This window comes from Microcaecilia unicolor, chromosome 9, assembly GCF_901765095.1.
Source record: "Microcaecilia unicolor chromosome 9, aMicUni1.1, whole genome shotgun sequence".
Taxonomy (NCBI): domain Eukaryota; kingdom Metazoa; phylum Chordata; class Amphibia; order Gymnophiona; family Siphonopidae; genus Microcaecilia; species Microcaecilia unicolor.
In genome coordinates, this window is record NC_044039.1 from 46,224,193 (window position 1) to 46,243,980 (window position 19,788).

A 19,788-nucleotide genomic window follows, 5' to 3' on the forward strand; every position below is an offset into this window, starting at 1 on the left:
GGATTTTTGGTGTGTACTTCTTCAGTTTTGGTGAATTCTGATTTCTCTGAGGACAAGCAGGCTGGATTATTCTTACACATGGGTCGGTGATCTGCGCTGGCCCGGGAATCGGCATAAAATATAGCAAAAAAACAAAAGATTTGCCAGAGCCTTCTGGCACGCGTGCAGTGGCGCACTGTGCATGCGCGGACTGATGCCCGCTGTGCAAGGAGCGACAGCTTTTTCTGTGGCTCCTCTCTTTGTGCCCGGGAAGAGCTTTCTTCATTTTTGAAGCAAGTTTTTTACTTGATTTTTTATTTTCATTTAATTCTGTAAAAAAAAAAAAAAAAAAGTATTTTCCCTGTATTTTCTTTGTCCTTTTTAAAGTTTCCTTTATTTTTCGATAGCGGCCGTCTTTTAGGCCGTGCGGTTGGGTCTCTCCCTTTTTGTGCCTTTTTTTCTTGGCACAATCGAGCCTTTCATTTTGCCTGTGCGATATTCCCTTTCATGTCATCGAAGACTCCCAGTTGTTTCAAACGTTGTACTCGGTGCAGCCAGACCATCTTAGGTACAGATACACATTCCTGGTGTTTCCAGTGCCTTGCCGACCATAGCCCAGCTCGTTGTGTCCTTTGCCTTTGTATGAAGAAAAGGACTCAATTGGCTTGAGAAGCCCAGAGAGAGAAACTTTTTGGGTCTCGGTCTGGTCCTTCAGCATCGAAACCGAAGTCGGCGGCGTTGACATCGAGGGATGCATCGACGTCAGGAGTGGAGGTAGGCATGGATGCTAAGAGGCCACAGCACACTGGGAGTAGTGAGGCATCGAGTGGGTCTCCACCTGTCTCGAGGCCTCCTGCTGAACAGACCCCCCCCCCCCCCCCCCCCCCCCGGGACCGTCTTTTGGACCTGACCCCAAGGCGACGTGGGGATTCGATGTTGTGCTAGCACCGAGGAGCCTCGGTGAGGTGCCTTGAGTGAAGGCTAAGAAGCACTGACACCATTCCCCCTTGACGCATGGTGCCGGGGGCGCTGAGGGATTCAGCACCCGAGAAGCGTTGACACCGGGAGGACCGCTCCCCCTCTATACAGGAGGTGCGATGTGTCGGCCTCTCAGCAGTCTGGCTCCTGCTCCCGAGCCTCAGCAGACTCTGCCACCAACTGCTCCACCGGCACCGCAGCCTTCTCCGATGGCGGCTCTCAATGAGCGCATCTGGGCCTTGCTTCCAGAACCTCTGGAAGGATTGCTACAGCAATCTGCTTCGGCATCGGGGGTGCTTGCGCCTGCCATGCCGTCTGCTGCAGCGGTGTCTGGCCCTCCGCCTTCGGTGAAGACCCCGAGCTCGGTGCTGCTTGAGGTTCCGGTATCGGCTGCCACCCAAGTCGACTCCTCATCGACGTTGGAGGAGGAAGATTCACTGCAGTCCATGCGGGCGTCGGCACCTCAACATCGCCATTGAGACTGTAGGTCCTCAGCATCGAGGCAGGCTCAGTCTCGGAGGTCCCCGAGGGAACTGCTTTCCGACACTGAGAAGGAGCACTCGTGGGAGTCAGAGGAAGATCCCAGGTACTTTTCCTCCGATGAGTCCTTTGGGATTCCCTCTGAACCTTCCCCTCCACCTGAAAGGAGACTGTCTCCTCTTGAGAGCCTCTCCTTTTCATTGTTTGTGCGGGAAATGGCTGAGGCCATTCTGTTCCCTGCAGATGTGGATGATGATCCCAGGGCTGAGATGGTCGAGGTCCTGTACTACACCTCTCCACCTAAGGAGGCAGTGATGGCTCCTTTGCATAAGGTACTCCGGGAAGTTCTTATGCGAAACTGGTTGTTCCCTCTGTCTGGTCCTGTGATCCCTAAGAAGACTGAGTCCCAATATTGGATCCACAGTGAACGTGGGTTGATGAGGTCTCAGTTACCCCATAACTCCATGGTGGTGGACTCTGCCCTCGAGAGCCAAGAGTACTAGAAACTATGCCTCTGCGCTCCCAGGCAGAGAAGTTTGGAGTTTTGATTCTTTTGGGAGGAAGACGTATCAGGCCGCTATGCTTGCTGCCCATTTCCAGTCTTACTAGCTCTTCACGAGCATTCACTTGCGGAACTCGGAGAGGCAACTGTCTACTTTGGTCAATGCCCTCCCTCCGGATCAGGCTGAACCTTTTCGCCAGGTGGTCAAGCAGCAGAAGGCGTGTCATAAATTCCTGGCCAGGGGCGCATACGATACTTCTGATGTGGCATCCAGAATTTCTGTTTGGGGTATAGTGATACACAGATTGCAGTGGCTGCATTTCTCTGACCTAGATGTACCTTGCCAGTGGATAACCTTTTCACAGAGAAGGTAGAAGACCTGGTTGACCAGATCAAGAAGCACACAGATGCTATGGCTTCTCTTTCCCGCCGGGCGCTGCTTTCTACATCCTCAAGTAGGAGATTTTTTGGGGGGGTCGTGGAGTTCGCCTATGCTAGGCGTAGGTTCACTCTGGCATCCCGCCAGCCTATTCAGGCTCAGCCCCAGCGCACTCATTCCCGTTAACAGTTTGCGCCCAAGGCCCCTGCTGCTCTCCAGCAAAAGCAAGGGATGGGCTTTTGACTGGCTCCAGTTAAGCATAGTCACAATAACAGTATCCATGCCGGAATATTTGCCGGTTGGGGGGAGGTTGATGTTTTTTCACCAAAGGTTGCCTCTCATAACCTCTGACTGGTGGGTTCTTCAAATAGTCCGGTTAGGATACACATTCAATTGGGAATCCAAATCTCCAAAATGCCCACCGGGAGCTCATTCGTACAGCTCCCAGCACAGTCAGGTACTTGCAGAGGAACCTCTAAAGGCTCATGTGGTTGAACCCGTTCCACCAGGGGAAGAAGGGCTGGGATTTTATTCCAGGTACTTCCTTGTGCAAAAGAAAACGGGGAATGCATCCCATTCTAGACCTAAGGGCCCTGAACAAATTCCTAGTCCGAGAAAAGTTTAGGATGGTTTCCCTGGGCACCCTTCTCCCAATGATTCAAGAAAACGACTGGCTATGCTCTCTGGACTTACCCTCTCATCCCGATACTTCCAGCTCACAGGAAGTATCTTTGGTTTTGCCTGGGAATGTAGCATTTTCAGTACTGCGCACTGCCATTTGACATAGTGTCAGCTCAGAGAGTTTTCTCAAAACGTCCAGCAGTAGTCACAGCATTGCTATGCAGACTGGGAGTGCATGTGTTCCCTTATCTCGACGACTGGCTACTAAAGAGCCCCTCGGAGGATGGTGCTTGGGGGAGTCCATGCGGATGACTATTCAGGTGCTGGAACTACTAGGGTTTGTCATAAATTATGCCGAGTCCCATCTCACTCCTGTTCAGAAATTGAAGTTCATTGGAGCACTGCTGGACACGAGGACGGCTTGGGCAGACAACCTTCTGTTTTAGTGTCTGTGGTTCGAATGTCTTAGCAGGTCGCAGCTCGGCAGATGTTGAGACTCTTGGGGCACATGGCCTCCACAGTTCACGTTACACCCATGACACATCTACACATGAGATCAGCTCAATGGACCCTAGTTTTGTCAGTGGTTTCAAGCTGCATGAAATCTAGAGGATGTGATCCAACTTCCCACCGTCTTTCGCAACTCTCTTCAGTGGTGGACAATCCGGCCCAATTTGACCATGGGACGCCCATTCCAAATTCCTCAGCTGCAGAAAGTGCTGATGACGGATGCATCCCTCCTGGGGTGGGGAGCTCATGTAAATGGGCTTCACAGTAAGCCTGGGCCTTCCAGGAAACAGGTCTTCAGATCAACCTCCTGGAGCTCCGAGCAATCTGGAATGCTCTGAAGACTTTCAGAGATCGGTTGTCCAACCAAATCATCTTGATTCAAACAGACAATCAGGTTGCTATGTACTACACCAACAAGCAGGGGGACACCGGATCTCGCCCTCTATGTCAGGATGTCGTCAAGATGTGGCTTTGGGCACGCTGTCACGGCATGTTTCTCGAAGCCACTTATCTAGCAGGCATAAACAACAGTCTGGCCGACAGGCTGAGCAAGGTAATGCAACCTCATGAGTGGTCACTGAATATGGGCATTGCCTGCAAGATCTTCCGAGCGTGGGGCACCCTCTTGGTGGATCTTTTTGCCACTCAAATCAATCACAAGGTCCCTCAGTTCTGTTCCAGGCTTCAGGCCCACAACAGACTAACACCTTTCTCCTTCATTGGGGAACAGGCCTTCTGTATGCTTATTCTCCCATACCTCTAGTAGGAAAAACTTTGCTGAAACTCAAGTAAGACTGCAGAACCATGATCCTGATTGCACCCTACTGACCACGTCAGATTTGGTTCCCTCTTCTTTTGGAATTGTCCTCCGAGGAACCGTGGAGATTGGAGTGTTTTCCAACCCTCAGCACTTAGACCGAGGTGTCGCTTCTGCATCCCAACCTCCAGTTTCTGGCTCTCACGGCCTGGATGTTGAGAACTTAGAATTTGCCTCCTTGACTCTTTCAGAGGGTGTCTCCTGGATCTTGCTTACTTCCTGAAAAGATTCCACTAAGAGGTATTAATCGTTTAAATGGAGGAGGTTTGCCTTCTGGTGTGACAGCAAGGCCCTAGATTCTCTCTCTTGTCCTACACAGACCCTGCTTGAGTACCTTTTACACTTGTCAGAGTCTGGTCTTAAGACCAACACAGTAAGGGTTCACCTGCAACCTGGTCTTTAGTCCACACATTCACATCACACTACTGCCTTGAGCAGGGTACCCAACGCAACAGTCTGTTTGGGCAGTTGGTGTTGCAGAATCTGTTTGGGGTTTAGAGTCCAACTGCACCCACCTAGATTTTGTTCTGTTCCAGGCTGCACTCTCAACTAGTTGTATATAGTTTCAGGTTAATCTACGTTATGTCTTCGCCGTTGCGAGGCCCAATTGACCAATGTATGTTGTTTTTGGTGAGCCTGGATGCTAGGGATATACCCCATGTGTGAGAATAATGCATCCTGCTTGTCCTCGGAGAAAGCGAAGATACGCAGAAATGATAAAAGAAATCAGAGACGCGAACAAAATGGGCAATGTGATAATAATGGGTGACTTCAATTATCCAAATATAGACTGGGTAAATGTAACATCGGGACACGCTACAGAGGTACAATTCCTTGATGAAATCAAGGACAGCTTTATGGAGCAGCTGGTGCAGGAGCCGACGAGAGAAGGAAAAATTCTAGACTTGGTCCTTAGTGGAGCGCATGATCTGGTGAGCGACGTTATGGTACTGGGGCCGCTTGATAACAGTGATCATAATATGATCAGTTTTGATATCGACCTTGAAGTAACTGTACACAGAAAGTCAAATACGTTAGCGTTTAACTTTAAAAAAGGAGACTATGATAAAATGAGAAGAACGGTAAAAAAAAAAAAAACTTAGGGGGGCAACTGAGAGAGTAAAAACTGTACAACAGGCGTGGACGCTGTTCAAAAATACCATCCTGGAGGCCCAGGCTATACATATTCCGCGAATTAGAAAAGAAAGACGGAAGTCCAAAAGACAGCCGACTGGTTGAAAAGTGAGGTGAAGGAAGCTATTAGGGCTAAAAGAAACGCCTTCAGAAAATGGAAGAAGGAACCGTCTGAAAATAACAAGAAGCAGCATAAGGAGTGTCAATGCAAATGCAAGGCGCAGATAAAGAAGGCCAAGAGGGATTACGAAAAAAAGATAGCATTAGAGGCAAAAAAACATAGTAAAAACTTTTTTCGGTATATTAAAAGCAGGAAGCCGGCAAAAGAATCTGTTGGGCCGCTGGATGACCGAGGGGTAAAAGGGGCGATCAAGGAAGACAAAGACGTAGCGGAGAGACTGAATGAATTCTTTGCTTCGGTCTTCACCGAGGAAGATTTGGGTGGGATACCGGAGTCGGAAATGGTATTTCAAGCGGACGAGTCAGAGAAACTTACTGACTTCACGGTAAACCTGGAGGACGTAATGGGGCAGTTCAGCAAACTGAAGAGTAGCAAATCTCCTGGACCGGATGGTATTCATCCTAGAGTACTGATAGAACTGAAAAATGAGCTTGCGGAGCTACTGCTAGTGCTATGCAACTTATCCTTAAAATCGAGCGTGGTACCGGAAGATTGGAGGGTGGCCAATGTAACACCGATTTTTAAAAAAGGCTCCAGGAGAGATCCGGGAAATTATAGACCGGTGAGTCTGACGTCAGTGCCGGGGAAAATGGTAGAGGCTATTAATAAAAACAAAATTACAGAGCACATCCGAGGACATGGATTACTGAGACCGAGTCAGCACGGCTTTTGTGTGGGGAAATGTTGCCTGACCAATTTACTTCAATTCTTTGAAGGAGTAAACAAACATGTGGACAAAGGGGAACCGGTTGATATTGTGTATCTGGATTTCCAAAAGGCGGTTGACAAGGTACCTTATGAAAAGCTACAAAAGGAAATTGGAGGGTCATGGGATAGGAGGAAATGTCCTATTGTGGATTAAAAACTGGTTGAAGGATAGGAAACAGAGAATGGGGTTAAATGGGCAGTATTCACAGTGGAAAAAGGGTAGTTAGTGGGGTTCCTCAGGGGTCTGTGCTAGGACCGCTGCTTTTTAATATATTTATAAATGATTTAGAGATGGGAGTAACTAGCGAGGTAATTAAATTTGCTGATGACACAAAGTTATTCAAAGTTGTTAAATCGCGACAGGATTGTGAAAAATTACAAGAGGACCTTACGAGACTGGGAGACTGGGCGGCTAAATGGCAGATGACGTTTAATGTGAGCAAGTGCAAGGTGATGCATGTGGAAAAAAAGAACCCGAATTATAGCTAAGTCATGCAAGGTTCCACGTTAGGAGTTACGGACCAAGAAAGGGATCTGGGTGTCGTCGTCGATAATACTCTGAAACCTTCTGCTCAGTGTGCTGCTGCGGCTAGGAAAGCGAATAGAATGTTGGGTATTATTAGGAAAGGTATGGAAAACAGGTGTGAGCATGTTATAATGCCGTTGTATCGCTCCATGGTGTGACCGCACCTTGAGTATTGTGTTCAAATCTGGTCGCCGCATCTCAAGAAAGATATAGTAGAATTGGAAAAGGTGCAGAGAAGGGCGACTAAAATAATAGCGGGGATGGGACGAGTTCCCTATGAAGAAAGAATAAGGAGACTAGGGCTATTCAGCTTGGAGAAGAGGCGGCTGAGGGGAGACATGATAGAGGTATATAAAATAATGAGTGGAGTGGAGCAGGTGGATGTGAAGCATCTGTTCACGCTTTCCAAAAATACTAGGACTAGGGGGCATGCGATGAAACTACAGTGTAGTAAATTTAAAACAAATTGGAGAAAATTTTTCTTCACCCAACGTGTAATTAAACTCTGGAATTCGTTGCCGGAGAAAGTGGTGAAGGCGGTTAGCTTAGCAGAGTTTAAAAAGGGGTTGGACGGTTTCCTAAAGGACAAGTCCATAAACCGCTACTAAATGGACTTGGGAAAAATCCACAATTCCAGGAATAACATGTATAGAATGTTTGTACGTTTGGGAAGCTTGCCAGGTGCCCTTGGCTTGGATTGGCCGCTGTCGTGGACAGGATGCTGGGCTCGATGGACCCTTGGTCTTTTCCCAGTATGGCATTACTTATGTACTTATGTACTTACTACTACTACTACTATTTAGCATTTCTATAGCGCTACAAGGCGTACGCAGCGCTGCACAAACATAGAAGAAAGACAGTCCCTGCTCAAAGAGCTTACAATCTAATAGACAAAAAATAAAGTAATCAAATCAATTAATGTGTACTTACCTGTAGCAGGTATTCTCTGATGATAGCAGGCTGATTATTCTCACAATCTCTTGGAGTTGTTTATTTGTTTATGCTTTTGGACTTAACTGAGGTACATGCTCGCGTGGTGGGCGGGAATTCAGTCTGCGCATGCACAGTGTGCTGCTGCACGCGCTCCAGAAGACTCTGGAAAATCTTTTGTTTTTTGCTATGTTTTATGCCGATTCCTGGGCTGGCGCGGATTGCCAACCCATGTGTGAGAATAATCAGCCTGCTGTCCTCGGATAATACCTGCTACAGGTAAGTATCTTCGCTTTATTGACCTTTGTTAACCTGTCTTTTGTCAACATTTTATCTTTTTGGCACCATGATGAAGAAGGTCAACAGCTTCAAGCATTGAAATAAAAAAGTCAGTGAATTACTATCAAATGCTTTGCATATGCTGTCTTGTCCTAGAATGTGTGATGGTCCTCATTTTGGTATCTGCTCATAACTGTGACCCAGGTCCTTCAGCCTCCATAGTCTTTGAAGTTTGATGTCCCTTTGTCAGTATCAAAGATATTGTTACTGATGGATCCAGGAGCTGCATTGACCATTAGTGTATATTAGGAAATTAACTCTTCTGCATTGAATTCAGGCTCCGGTGTTAGTAATGGGGTAGGTGGTAGGGGAGGGAGTGGATGAGCTCATTTAGCTTCTGGAGGTCATCAGAGCCAAGGCCCCTTGAGGCATCTACTTGGGATACATTTAGGCATATTTTCAAAGCATTTAGCCTCCCAAAGTTCCATAGAAACCTATGGAACTTAGCCTCCCAAAGTGCTTTGAAAATATGCCTCATTGTGTGGTAGGGTGGGGGAAGGGGGATTTTTGATATTGGTGAGCATTTTTTTTTAATTGTATAAACACACTGTTTATATGTACATTTATTTTAATAAAATTTTTAATACTAGATGTTACTGTCATGCAAAACTTTTTCATCCCAGATTAAAAACAGTGTAATCACAGCTGTATGAGGTTACTCGTTGTATTACTGTATATATTTCCACTACCTTGGATATTATAAAACCATAGTGATCAAATTTTTAATCTAATATATGAAATGCATTGAGTTCAGGCCCGAAGAGACTCAATACTAAGTGGTGGATGGAGGCATCGAATCATCAGTGTGAATCTCTATCATTTCTACTGTCCACGAGCAGGGAGATACCCTAAATGGCAATCTCTTCTCCCAAGTGGCTTTTTTTAGAGATGAATTTTGCCTCCTTGGTGGACTCAGTTGCAGTGGTCCACACCAAAATCATGAAGGATATGGACTGGGCAAAAATGGTTTTGGTTCATTTTAGAATTGTTTGGCCTTTCCTGATTTTCATACTTTTTTTTTTTCATCTTTTCATACATTCATTTTATTAGTGTAATGCACAATTAAATTTTTTTAATGTACAGTAATCATCTTAACACATAATTCATAGGATGATGTGTGTTAAATTGATTTGGATAAATTTAGTGTGCATTGAAGTTTTTCAATCCTCATTAACAAATCAAATACATGATAACAAATCCATATTCCTTAAAGCCATAAGTATGTCCCCCTTGGTTATTCAGATGATAAGTCTTCTCCTGCTGATATCCTTCTAAGATTGGCTTTAGAAAGTTTTGAAAAGATACTGGGGTCCTTTTTTGGCTACTGAAGAATGCGGGCCTGACCTCAAAATAATAGGTGCCTCCTCTCAATTAACTTTAAGACCTGTAGAGCCCACTCTCCATGGTTTTGATAATAACTTAGTAGCCATTATAATAACCAATGGGACACTGTCATACCAGGCTAGTCTGTCTAGTGGCCAGTTCCCTGACTTATGGAAACTGGCTAGTCTGTCCCATCCTGAAGAAACCTACCGTTGACCCTTCTGTTCCTAATCACTACTGTCCTGTTTCTAATCTGTTTTATGTCTGAGGCGCTTGAAAAAGTAGCATTTACCCAATTCTCCTCCTTTTCTGAGAAGGTGTTGGCTCTTCATCCTCTCCAATCAGGATTTAGAGCTCACTTTAGCACAGAGACAGTCATGACAGCCTTACTTAGGGCTTCTTTTACAAAGCTGCGCTAGCGATTCCTGTGTGGCAAATGAGAGGAAGCCCAAAGGAATTGAATGGGCTTCCTCTCATTTGCTGCACTGGGAATCACTAGTGCGATTTAGTGAGCTTCACTCTCATCTTAATCAACGTAGGATTATCTTTAGCTGTTCCCTTGGAGCTTTCCACCTTCTTTGATCTTGTTAACTCCCTTCTTTCACATTTATCATAGAAAGAGATCTCTAGGTATTTCTGGTGAAGTCCTCTCCTGGTTCACCTCTTTTCTATCTTGACGTTCTTTTCAAGTTATTTCTGATTCTGTCTCTGAAAAAAGGGAACTAACGGTGCGGTATCCCTCAAGGATAGATTCTCTCTCCCCTTCTCTTATTTTTGAGCCCTGTTGTGGCACTCATCCAGTCTTTTGTAATTTACCCTTTTCTATGCTGATGACATTCTCCTGCTATATCCAACCAATCATTTCTCTCCGTCTGTTACTCCACTTCAAACGTGTCTTGAGGCATTTGCTAACTGGCTGACAGAATATCAGTTACTGCTTAACACAGATAAAACTGTCACCTGCTAGTTCACTGGGATTTTGTTTCCTCCTTCCTCTCCTATTTCCCTTTTTGGAACAACAATTTCTCCAGTAATGAGTTTCTACTATCTGGAAATAATTTGTCTCCTCCCTTTTCTTTTCTACCTCAGATTTCAATTACAAGCCATTCACCACCTTTTTGATCATAACTTCCATGCACTAGTCCTCTCAATTTTTACATCTAATTTTGGTTACTATAATATATATGCAGGTTTGCCCTGTACTACCTTGAAGAAACTACAAATCATCCAGAACACAGCCATAAGATTACTTTGTCATGCTTGCCGTACTGTTCATACTAGGTGTTTACTAAAACATCATCATTGACTACCCATTATGCAGCAAATTATCTACAAAGTAGCAATATTAATCTTTGAGACCTTTAGAATTGGTATTCCTGATTATCTATCTTGTCTCATGAGTTCCTACTCTCCTGCCAGAGCCATCTATTCCTTGAACAACCACCCTCTTGTCCTCCCAGGTCCCAAGCCCAACTCACCTGGAAGGAGCAAAAGGGCACTCAGGGAGGACAAGGCCATAGAAGAGAAACTGAATTAATTCTTTGCTTTGGTCTTTATGGAAGAAGATGGAAAAGCTCTAACTGTACCAGAAATAGCTTTTAAGGGTGATGATGTGGAGAAATTGAAAGAAAACTCGGTGAACCTGGAAGATGTACTGAGCTAAATCGACAAATTAAAGAATAGTGAATCACCCGGACTGGATGGCATGTACCCAAAGAATGCAAACATGAAATGGCTGATCTGCTGTTAGTAATCTGTAACCTGTCGTTAAAGTTGTCCATAATACCTGAAGATTGGAGGGTGGCCAATGTGACGCCGATTTTTAGAAACGATTTCAGGGGTGATCAGGGAAATTAGAGACTGGTAAGCCAGCTGTCAGTGGAAAGTATTGTAAAGAATAAAATTACAGAACACATAAACATGATTTAATGGGACAGAGCATGGTTTCAACCAGCTGAAGTCTTGTCTCACAAATTTGCTTAATTTCTTTGAGGGTGTGAATAAACGTAGATAATGGTGAGCCTGCTGATATAGTGTGTCTAGATTTTCAGAAAGCTTTTGACAAAGTTCCTCATGAGAGAATCCTGAGAAAACTGAGTCATAGGATAGGAGGTAATGTCCTGTTGTGGATTAGGAATTGATTATTGGACAGAAAACAGAGGGTAGGGTTAAATAACCATTTTTCTCAATGGAGGAGGGTGAATAATGCAGTACCACAGGGATGTACTGGGACCGATGCTATTTAACATATTTATAAATGATCTGGAAATTGGCCGTGGCCAATCCAGGCCACAAGTACCAGGCAGAAACCCAGTTAATAGCACCATTCCATGCTGTCAATCCCAGGGCATGCAGTGACTTCCCCCATTCCCACATCAGTAAGAGACTATGGACTTTTAATTCAGGATTTTGTTGAAACCTTTTTTAAACCCAGATACACTAACTGCTGTTATCACATCCTTCTTCAGTGAGTTCCAGAGCGTATCTATTCTTTGAGCAAAAAATATTTCCTATTTGTTTTAAAAGTATTTCTATTCAGTTTCATTGAGTGTCCCCTGATCTTTGTACATTTTGAATGAGTGAAAAATTGATTCACCTTCACCTGCTCCACAGTACTCATGATTTTGTAGACCTCAATCATATCCCTTCTCGACTGTCTCTTTTCCAAGCTGAAGAGTCCTAACCTCTTTAACCGTTTCATCCCCTCTATTATTTTGGTCCTTTTGTTTGAAACTTTGTTAATTCTGCTATTTCTTTTTTGAGATACGGCAACCAGAATTGAACGCTATACAGGTTGTACCATGGAGCGATATAGAGGCATTGTAATATTTTTGGTCTTATTTTGCATCCCTCTCTTAATGATTCCTAGCATCCTGTTTGCTCTTTTGCCACCATGGCACACTGGGCAGAAGATTTCAGCGTATTGTCTACAATGACACCTAGGCCTTTTTCTTGAGTGCTGACTGCTAAAGTGGACCCTAGCATTAGAGGACGTTACGAGACTGGGAGACTGGGCATCCAAATGGCAAATAAAGTTTAATGTGAGCAGCTGCTAAGTGATGCATGTGGATAAGAGAAAACCAAACTACAGCTACATGATGCAAGGTTCCACATTAGGAGTTGCCACCTAGGAAAAGGATTTAGATGTCATCGTTGATGATGTGTTGAAACCCTGTTGCTCAGTGTGTGGCGGTAGCGGCTAAGAAAACAAATAGAATGTTAGGTATGGAAAGCAAAAATTAGAATTTTGTATTGCTTGTGTATGGCTCCTTGGTGCAACTGCACCTCAAGTACTGTGTGCAATTCTGGTCACCGCATCTCAAAAAAGATATAGTGGAATTAGAAAAGGTATAGAGAAGGACGATGAAAATGATAAAAGGGATGGAATGATTTCCCTCTGAGGAAAGGTTAAAGTGGCTAGGGCTCTTCAGCTTGGAGAAGAGATGGCTGAGGGGGAGATATGATAGAAGTCGATAAAAATAAAATACTGATTGGATTGCAATGGGTAGAGGTGAATCACTTGTTTACTCTTTCCAACAATACTAGGACTAAGTAGTAAATTTAGAACAACCCAGAGAAAATATTTCTTCACTCAACATGTAATTTAAACTCTGGAATTTGTTGCCTGAGAGTGTGGTAAGAGCAGTTAGCAGGGTTTAAAAAAGGTTTGGATAATTTCTTTTAAAAGTCCATAAGCCATTATGAAGATGGCCTTGGGAAAATCCACTACTTATTTCTAAAAAAACCCTCACTTGACCCTATCTGTCCCTCCAACTATCGCCCCATCTCCCTTCTTCCTTTCCTCTCCAAATTACTTGAACGCGTCATGCACTGCCGTTGTCTTGACTTCCTTTCTTCTCAACCTATTCTTGACCCGCTCCAATCTGATTTCCGCCCTCTTCACTCTACTGAAACTGCACTTACCAAAGTCTCTAATGACCTGCTGCTGGCTAAATCCAGAGGTCTCTATTCTATCCTTATCCTTCTTGACCTATCTGCTGCTTTCGACACTGTTGACCACACTATACTCCTAGATACGCTATCCTCGATTGGATTCCAGGGCTCTGTTCTTTCCTGGTTCTACTCCTACCTCTCATTTCAGTGTTCACTCTGGCGGTTCCTCTTCAACTTCCATCCCGCTTTCAGTTGGTGTCCCACAGGGTTCTGTCCTTGGACCCCTCCTTTTCTCCATCTATACCTCTTCGCTTGGTACCCTGATTTCATCCCATGGCTTTCAATACCATCTTTATGCAGATGACTCTCAGATCTACATCTCCACCCCTGAAATCTCAACCATAATCCAGGACAAAATTTCATCCTGCTTGTCTGACATTGCTGCTTGGATGTCTCACTGCCATCTGAAGCTAAACAGGACTAAAAATGAACTTCTCATTTTCCCCCCTAAACCCACTTCCCCCATTCTCTATCTCGGTTAATGGCTCTCACATCCTCCCTATCTCGGCTCGTAACCTTGGAGTTATCTTTGATTCCTCTCTCCTCTTCTCTGTGCATATTCAACAGATCGCCAAAACCTGTCGTTTCTTTATCTACAACATTAGCAAAATTCGCCCCTTCCTTTCTGAATACGCTACCAGAACCCTTATCCAAACCCTTGTCACCTTTCGCTTGGATTATTGCAATTTGCTTCTCATTGGTCTTCCACTCAGCCATCTCTCTCCTCTCCAGTCTGTCCAAAATTCTGCAACACGACTTATTTTCCGCCAGAATCGTTATACCCACACTAGCCCACTCCTCAAGTCACTTCACTGGCTCCCTGTCCGCTTCCGCATACAGTTTAAACTTCTCTTACTGACCTTTAAATGCATCCATTCTGCAGCCCCCCATTACCTCTCCACTTTCTTCTCTCCCTACATTCCTCCCCTTGAACTCCGCTCACTGGCCAAATCTCTTGTCGTCCCCCTTCTCCTCCACTGCTAACTCCAGACTTAGTTCCTTTTCCCTCGCAGCACCTTATGCCTGGAATAGACTTCCTGAGCCTGTACGTCTAGCTCCATCTCTACCTGTTTTCAAATCTATCTTGAAAACCCACCTTTTCACCACTGCTTTTGGCTCCTAGCCCTCCCCTTGTTCCTTCTCACCCAGTACTTCCCTCGCCCTTAATTGTCTTGTCTGTCTGTATTTTTAGATTGTAAGCTCTATTGAGCAGGGACTGTCTCTCTGTGTCAGGTGTTCAGCGCTGCGTGCATCTGGTAGCGCTATACAAATGCTAATAATAATAATAAAATCTGTTTTACCTCTTTGAGATCTTGCCAGGTTCTTGTGACCTAGATTGGCCACTGCTGGAAACAGGATACTGTTTTTGATGGACTCTTGGTTTGTCCCAGTTTTGGCAATGCTTATTTTTAAACACCATCCCTCCCAGAGCCATTCTATAAAAATGCATATCAGTGATGACATATTTTTAAATATCAAACTTTACAAGCCACAACAAAAGTAAATGGTGTATTTGAATATTATTCTTCCCTCCGTTAAAAGTGCACACATATGGATTTTTTTTTTTTTTTAGTTGGGTAGCTTGTCCGGACCTATTATTTTGCTTTGAATGCAGCTGCTTGTTGGTGTCCCCCAGAAGATACAGTGGGGGAAATAAGTATTTGATCCCTTGCTGATTTTGTAAGTTTGCCCACTGACAAAGACATGAGCAGCCCATAATTGAAGGGTAGGTTATTGGTAACAGTGAGAGATAGCACATCACAAATTAAATCCGGAAAATCACATTGTGGAAAGTATATGAATTTATTTGCATTCTGCAGAGGGAAATAAGTATTTGATCCCCCACCAACCAGTAAGAGATCTGGCCCCTACAGACCAGGTAGATGCTCCAAATCAACTCGTTACCTGCATGACAGACAGCTGTCGGCAATGGTCACCTGTATGAAAGACACCTGTCCACAGACTCAGTGAATCAGTCAGACTCTAACCTCTACAAAATGGCCAAGAGCAAGGAGCTGTCTAAGGATGTCAGGGACAAGATCATACACCTGCACAAGGCTGGAATGGGCTACAAAACCATCAGTAAGACGCTGGGCGAGAAGGAGACAACTGTTGGTGCCATAGTAAGAAAATGGAAGAAGTACAAATGACTGTCAATCGACAAAGATCTGGGGCTCCACGCAAAATCTCACCTCGTGGGGTATCCTTGATCATGAGGAAGGTTAGAAATCAGCCTACAACTACAAGGGGGGAACTTGTCAATGATCTCAAGGCAGCTGGGACCACTGTCACCACGAAAACCATTGGTAACACATTACGACATAACGGATTGCAATCCTGCAGTGCCCGCAAGGTCCCCCTGCTCCGGAAGGCACATGTGACGGCCCGTCTGAAGTTTGCCAGTGAACACCTGGATGATGCCGAGAGTGATTGGGAGAAGGTGCTGTGGTCAGATGAGACAAAAATTGAGCTCTTTGGCATGAACTCAACTCGCCGTGTTTGGAGGAAGAGAAATGCTGCCTATGACCCAAAGAACACCGTCCCCACTGTCAAGCATGGAGGTGGAAATGTTATGTTTTGGGGGTGTTTCTCTGCTAAGGGCACAGGACTACTTCACCGCATCAATGGGAGAATGGATGGGGCCATGTACTGTACAATTCTGAGTGACAACCTCCTTCCCTCCGCCAGGGCCTTAAAAATGGGTCGTGGCTGGGTCTTCCAGCACGACAATGACCCAAAACATACAGCCAAGGCAACAAAGGAGTGGCTCAGGAAGAAGCACATTAGGGTCATGGAGTGGCCTAGCCAGTCACCAGACCTTAATCCCATTGAAAACTTATGGAGGGAGCTGAAGCTGCGAGTTGCCAAGCGACAGCCCAGAACTCTTAATGATTTAGAGATGATCTGCAAAGAGGAGTGGACCAAAATTCCTCCTGACATGTGTGCAAACCTCATCATCAACTACAGAAGACGTCTGACCGCTGTGCTTGCCAACAAGGGTTTTGCCACCAAGTATTAGGTCTTGTTTGCCAGAGGGATTAAATACTTATTTCCCTCTGCAGAATGCAAATAAATTCATATACTTTCCACAATGTGATTTTCCGGATTTAATTTGTGATGTGCTATCTCTCACTGTTACCAATAACCTACCCTTCAATTATGGGCTGCTCATGTCTTTGTCAGTGGGCAAACTTACAAAATCAGCAAGGGATCAAATACTTATTTCCCCCACTGTACTTCCCTAAGCAACCCCACCCTGTCTGCCTAATGGTTGGGTGGTCCATGGGCACCTGCATTAAGTATCTTAACACTGACTATGACACTGAATGATTTGGCACTATTGTTGATGCCAAGCTTTAGAGTTGGTGCTTTCTCGTTCTCCGAGGACAAGCAGGCTGCTTGTTCTCACGACTGGGTTGACGTCCGCGGCAGCCCCCACCAACCGGAAAAAGCTTCGCGGGACGGTCGGCACGCAGGGCACGCCCACCGCGCATGCGCGGCCGTCTTCCCGCCCGTGCGCGACCGCTCCCGCCAGTTACTTTTTTCCCGCGACTGAGAGAGTCGTGTTTTTGCAACTCTCTCGTTTCAGCCGCCGGAATTTTCGACCGCGTTTACGCGGGTCGTCGCTCTTGGCCCTTTTGGCCTCTTCTTCTTTCAGTTTCGTTTGTTATCCAAAAAAAAAAAAAAAAAAAAAAAGAATTTTGCGCGTGTGGAGCACGCGCTCCTCCTTTTTCCCTCGCTTTCTAGCGGGGACGCCTCGTTGCGGCCTAGTGGCCGCTCGGTCGGTTTCAATTTTCGTGGTGTGATTTTAGCCGCCATTGCCGACTTTGACTTCGCCGACGCGATTTTTCCGTCGATGTCCTCGAAGGTCCCGAGTGGATTTAAAAAGTGTGGTCGCTGCGGCCGGCCGATCTCGCAGACCGACACCCACGCTTGGTGCCTCCAGTGCCTCGGGCCGGAGCACAATCTCAAGTCGTGTGCTTTGTGTCTCGGTCTCCGGAAACGGACTCAGGTTGCGAGGCAAGTTCTGCGGGACCGTCTTTTTGGAACTTGCGCCGGCCCCTCGACGTCGACCTCGACGGCATCGGTATCGAAGGCCGGTTCTTCGGTACCGGTATCGATGCCCGAGACATCGGCACCGATGGCAGCGACCCCAGGAGAACAGGTCCCGTCGGCCCGCCGGTCCGCCGGCGAGAGTGGGGTAGAGAGACCGCGTGGGCAGTCGGCCCCGGTCACTCCCTCAACTCGTGAGCCACGGGACCGAACCCTGTCGGACCCGGTACCTCGAGACCGAGGGGGATCGACCTCCTCCTCCTCCATGCCCTCCGGCACCGGTGACGTGCACCGGAAGAAGGACAAGAAGCGCCGTCACCGGGAGCCCTCGGTGCCTGAGGAGGTGTCGACGCCGAAGCGTCATCACAGAGAGGAGAGATCTCCGTCGGTGGTGGAGGTACCGACGCGTCGGGGTTCCGGCACCTCGGTGCCGTCTCCTGGCCCCCAGCAGCTTCTGGCACCGACACCCTTGCCGGCCCCACCGCCTTTCTCGGCAGCGGGCCTGGACGAGTGCCTCAGAGCCATCCTTCCGGGGCTCCTGGAAGGGCTGATGCGCCAGGCTGTGCCGGCGCCGGGGGTGCTTGCGCCCTCGGCGCCGATGACTGTGGCGCCGGCGAGCTCTAGCCCGGCGCCGGGGCAGTCGACACCGCCGCCGCTTGCGGTGCCGGTCTCGACAGCCACGCAGGTGGAGTCCCCGTCGACGTCGATGGAGGGAGCTCCGTCCCCGCCGGCGCGGGAGTCCACCGCTCGACGACACCGAGGCCTCGGTGCCTCGACGTCGAGCCGGGCCCGGTACCGGACTCAGCTACATGAGCTAATGTCCGATACCGAGGATGAGGACTCGTGGGGGGAAGAGGAGGACCCGAGATATTTCTCCTCAGAGGAGTCTACGGGCCTTCCCTCGGACCCCACGCCGTCACCGGAGAGGAAGCTCTCACCTCCTGAGAGTCTCTCCTTTGCCTCCTTTGTGCGGGATATGTCTATAAGCATTCCCTTTCCCGTGGTCTCTGTGGAAGAGCCGAGGGCCGAGATGCTCGAGGTCCTCGACTATCCATCACCACCTAGAGAGTCCTCCACGGTACCGCTGCACAATGTCCTGAAGGAGACGCTGCTCCGGAACTGGGTGCGACCATTAACTAATCCCACCATTCCCAAGAAAGCAGAGTCCCAGTACAGGATCCACTCTGACCCAGAGCTCATGCGGCCCCAGTTGCCCCATGACTCAGCGGTCGTGGATTCTGCTCTCAAGAGGGCACGGAGTTCGAGGGATACCGCCTCGGCGCCCCCGGGGCGGGAGTCTCGCACTCTGGACTCATTTGGGAGGAAGGCCTACCAGTCCTCCATGCTCGTGACCCGCATCCAATCGTACCTGCTCTATATGAGCATCCACATGCGGACCAATGTGCAACAGCTGGCGGACCTGGTCGATAAGCTCCCGCCGGAGCAGTCCAGGCCTTATCAGGAGGTGGTCAGGCAGCTGAAGGCGTGCAGAAAGTTCCTGTCCAGGGGGATTTTTGACACCTGTGACGTGGCATCTCGTGCTGCGGCCCAAGGTATAGTGATGCGCAGGCTCTCATGGCTGCGTGCCTCTGACCTGGACAACCGCACCCAGCAGAGACTGGCCGACGTCCCTTGCCGGGGGGATAACATTTTCGGTGAGAAGGTCGAGCAGATGGTGGACCAACTGCATCAGCGGGAAACCGCTCTCGACAAGCTCTCCCACCGGGCGCCTTCAGCACCCGCCCCCACGGGTGGGCGTTTTTCCCGGGCACGGCAGGCTGCACCCTATTCTTTTGCAAAGCGTAGGTACAACCAGCCGGCCCGAAGGCCTCGTCAGGCACAGGGACAGCCCCAGCGCGCTCGTTCTCGTCAACAGCGTGCGCCTAAGCAGCCCCCTGCGCCTCCACAGCAAAAGCCGGGGACGGGCTTTTGACTGGATCCACGGGAACATAGCCGCCCTACAAGTGTCCGTACCGGACGATCTGCCGGTCGGAGGGAGGTTAAAATTTTTTCACCAAAGGTGGCCTCTCATAACCTCCGACCAGTGGGTTCTCCAAATAGTGCGGTGCGGATACGCCCTGAATTTGGCCTCCCTGCCTCCAAATTGTCCTCCAGGAGCTCAGTCTTTCAGCTCCCATCACAAGCAGGTACTTGCAGAGGAACTCTCCGCCCTTCTCAGCGCCAATGCGGTCGAGCCCGTACCACCCGGGCAGGAAGGGCAGGGATTCTATTCCAGGTACTTCCTTGTGGAAAAGAAAACAGGGGGGATGCGTCCCATCCTAGACCTGAGAGGCCTGAACAAATTCCTGGTCAAAGAAAAGTTCAGGATGCTTTCCTTGGGCACCCTTCTGCCAATGATTCAGAAAAACGATTG

The 19,788-nt window shown here is 47.4% G+C and overlaps 1 protein-coding gene across 2 annotated transcripts in view; it reads left to right on the top strand.

Moving 5' to 3' along the window:
- The window catches only part of KDM5A (lysine demethylase 5A), a 461,230-nt gene that overhangs the window by 176,510 nt on the left and 264,932 nt on the right, over positions 1 to 19,788 (top strand). The window lies entirely within an intron of this gene.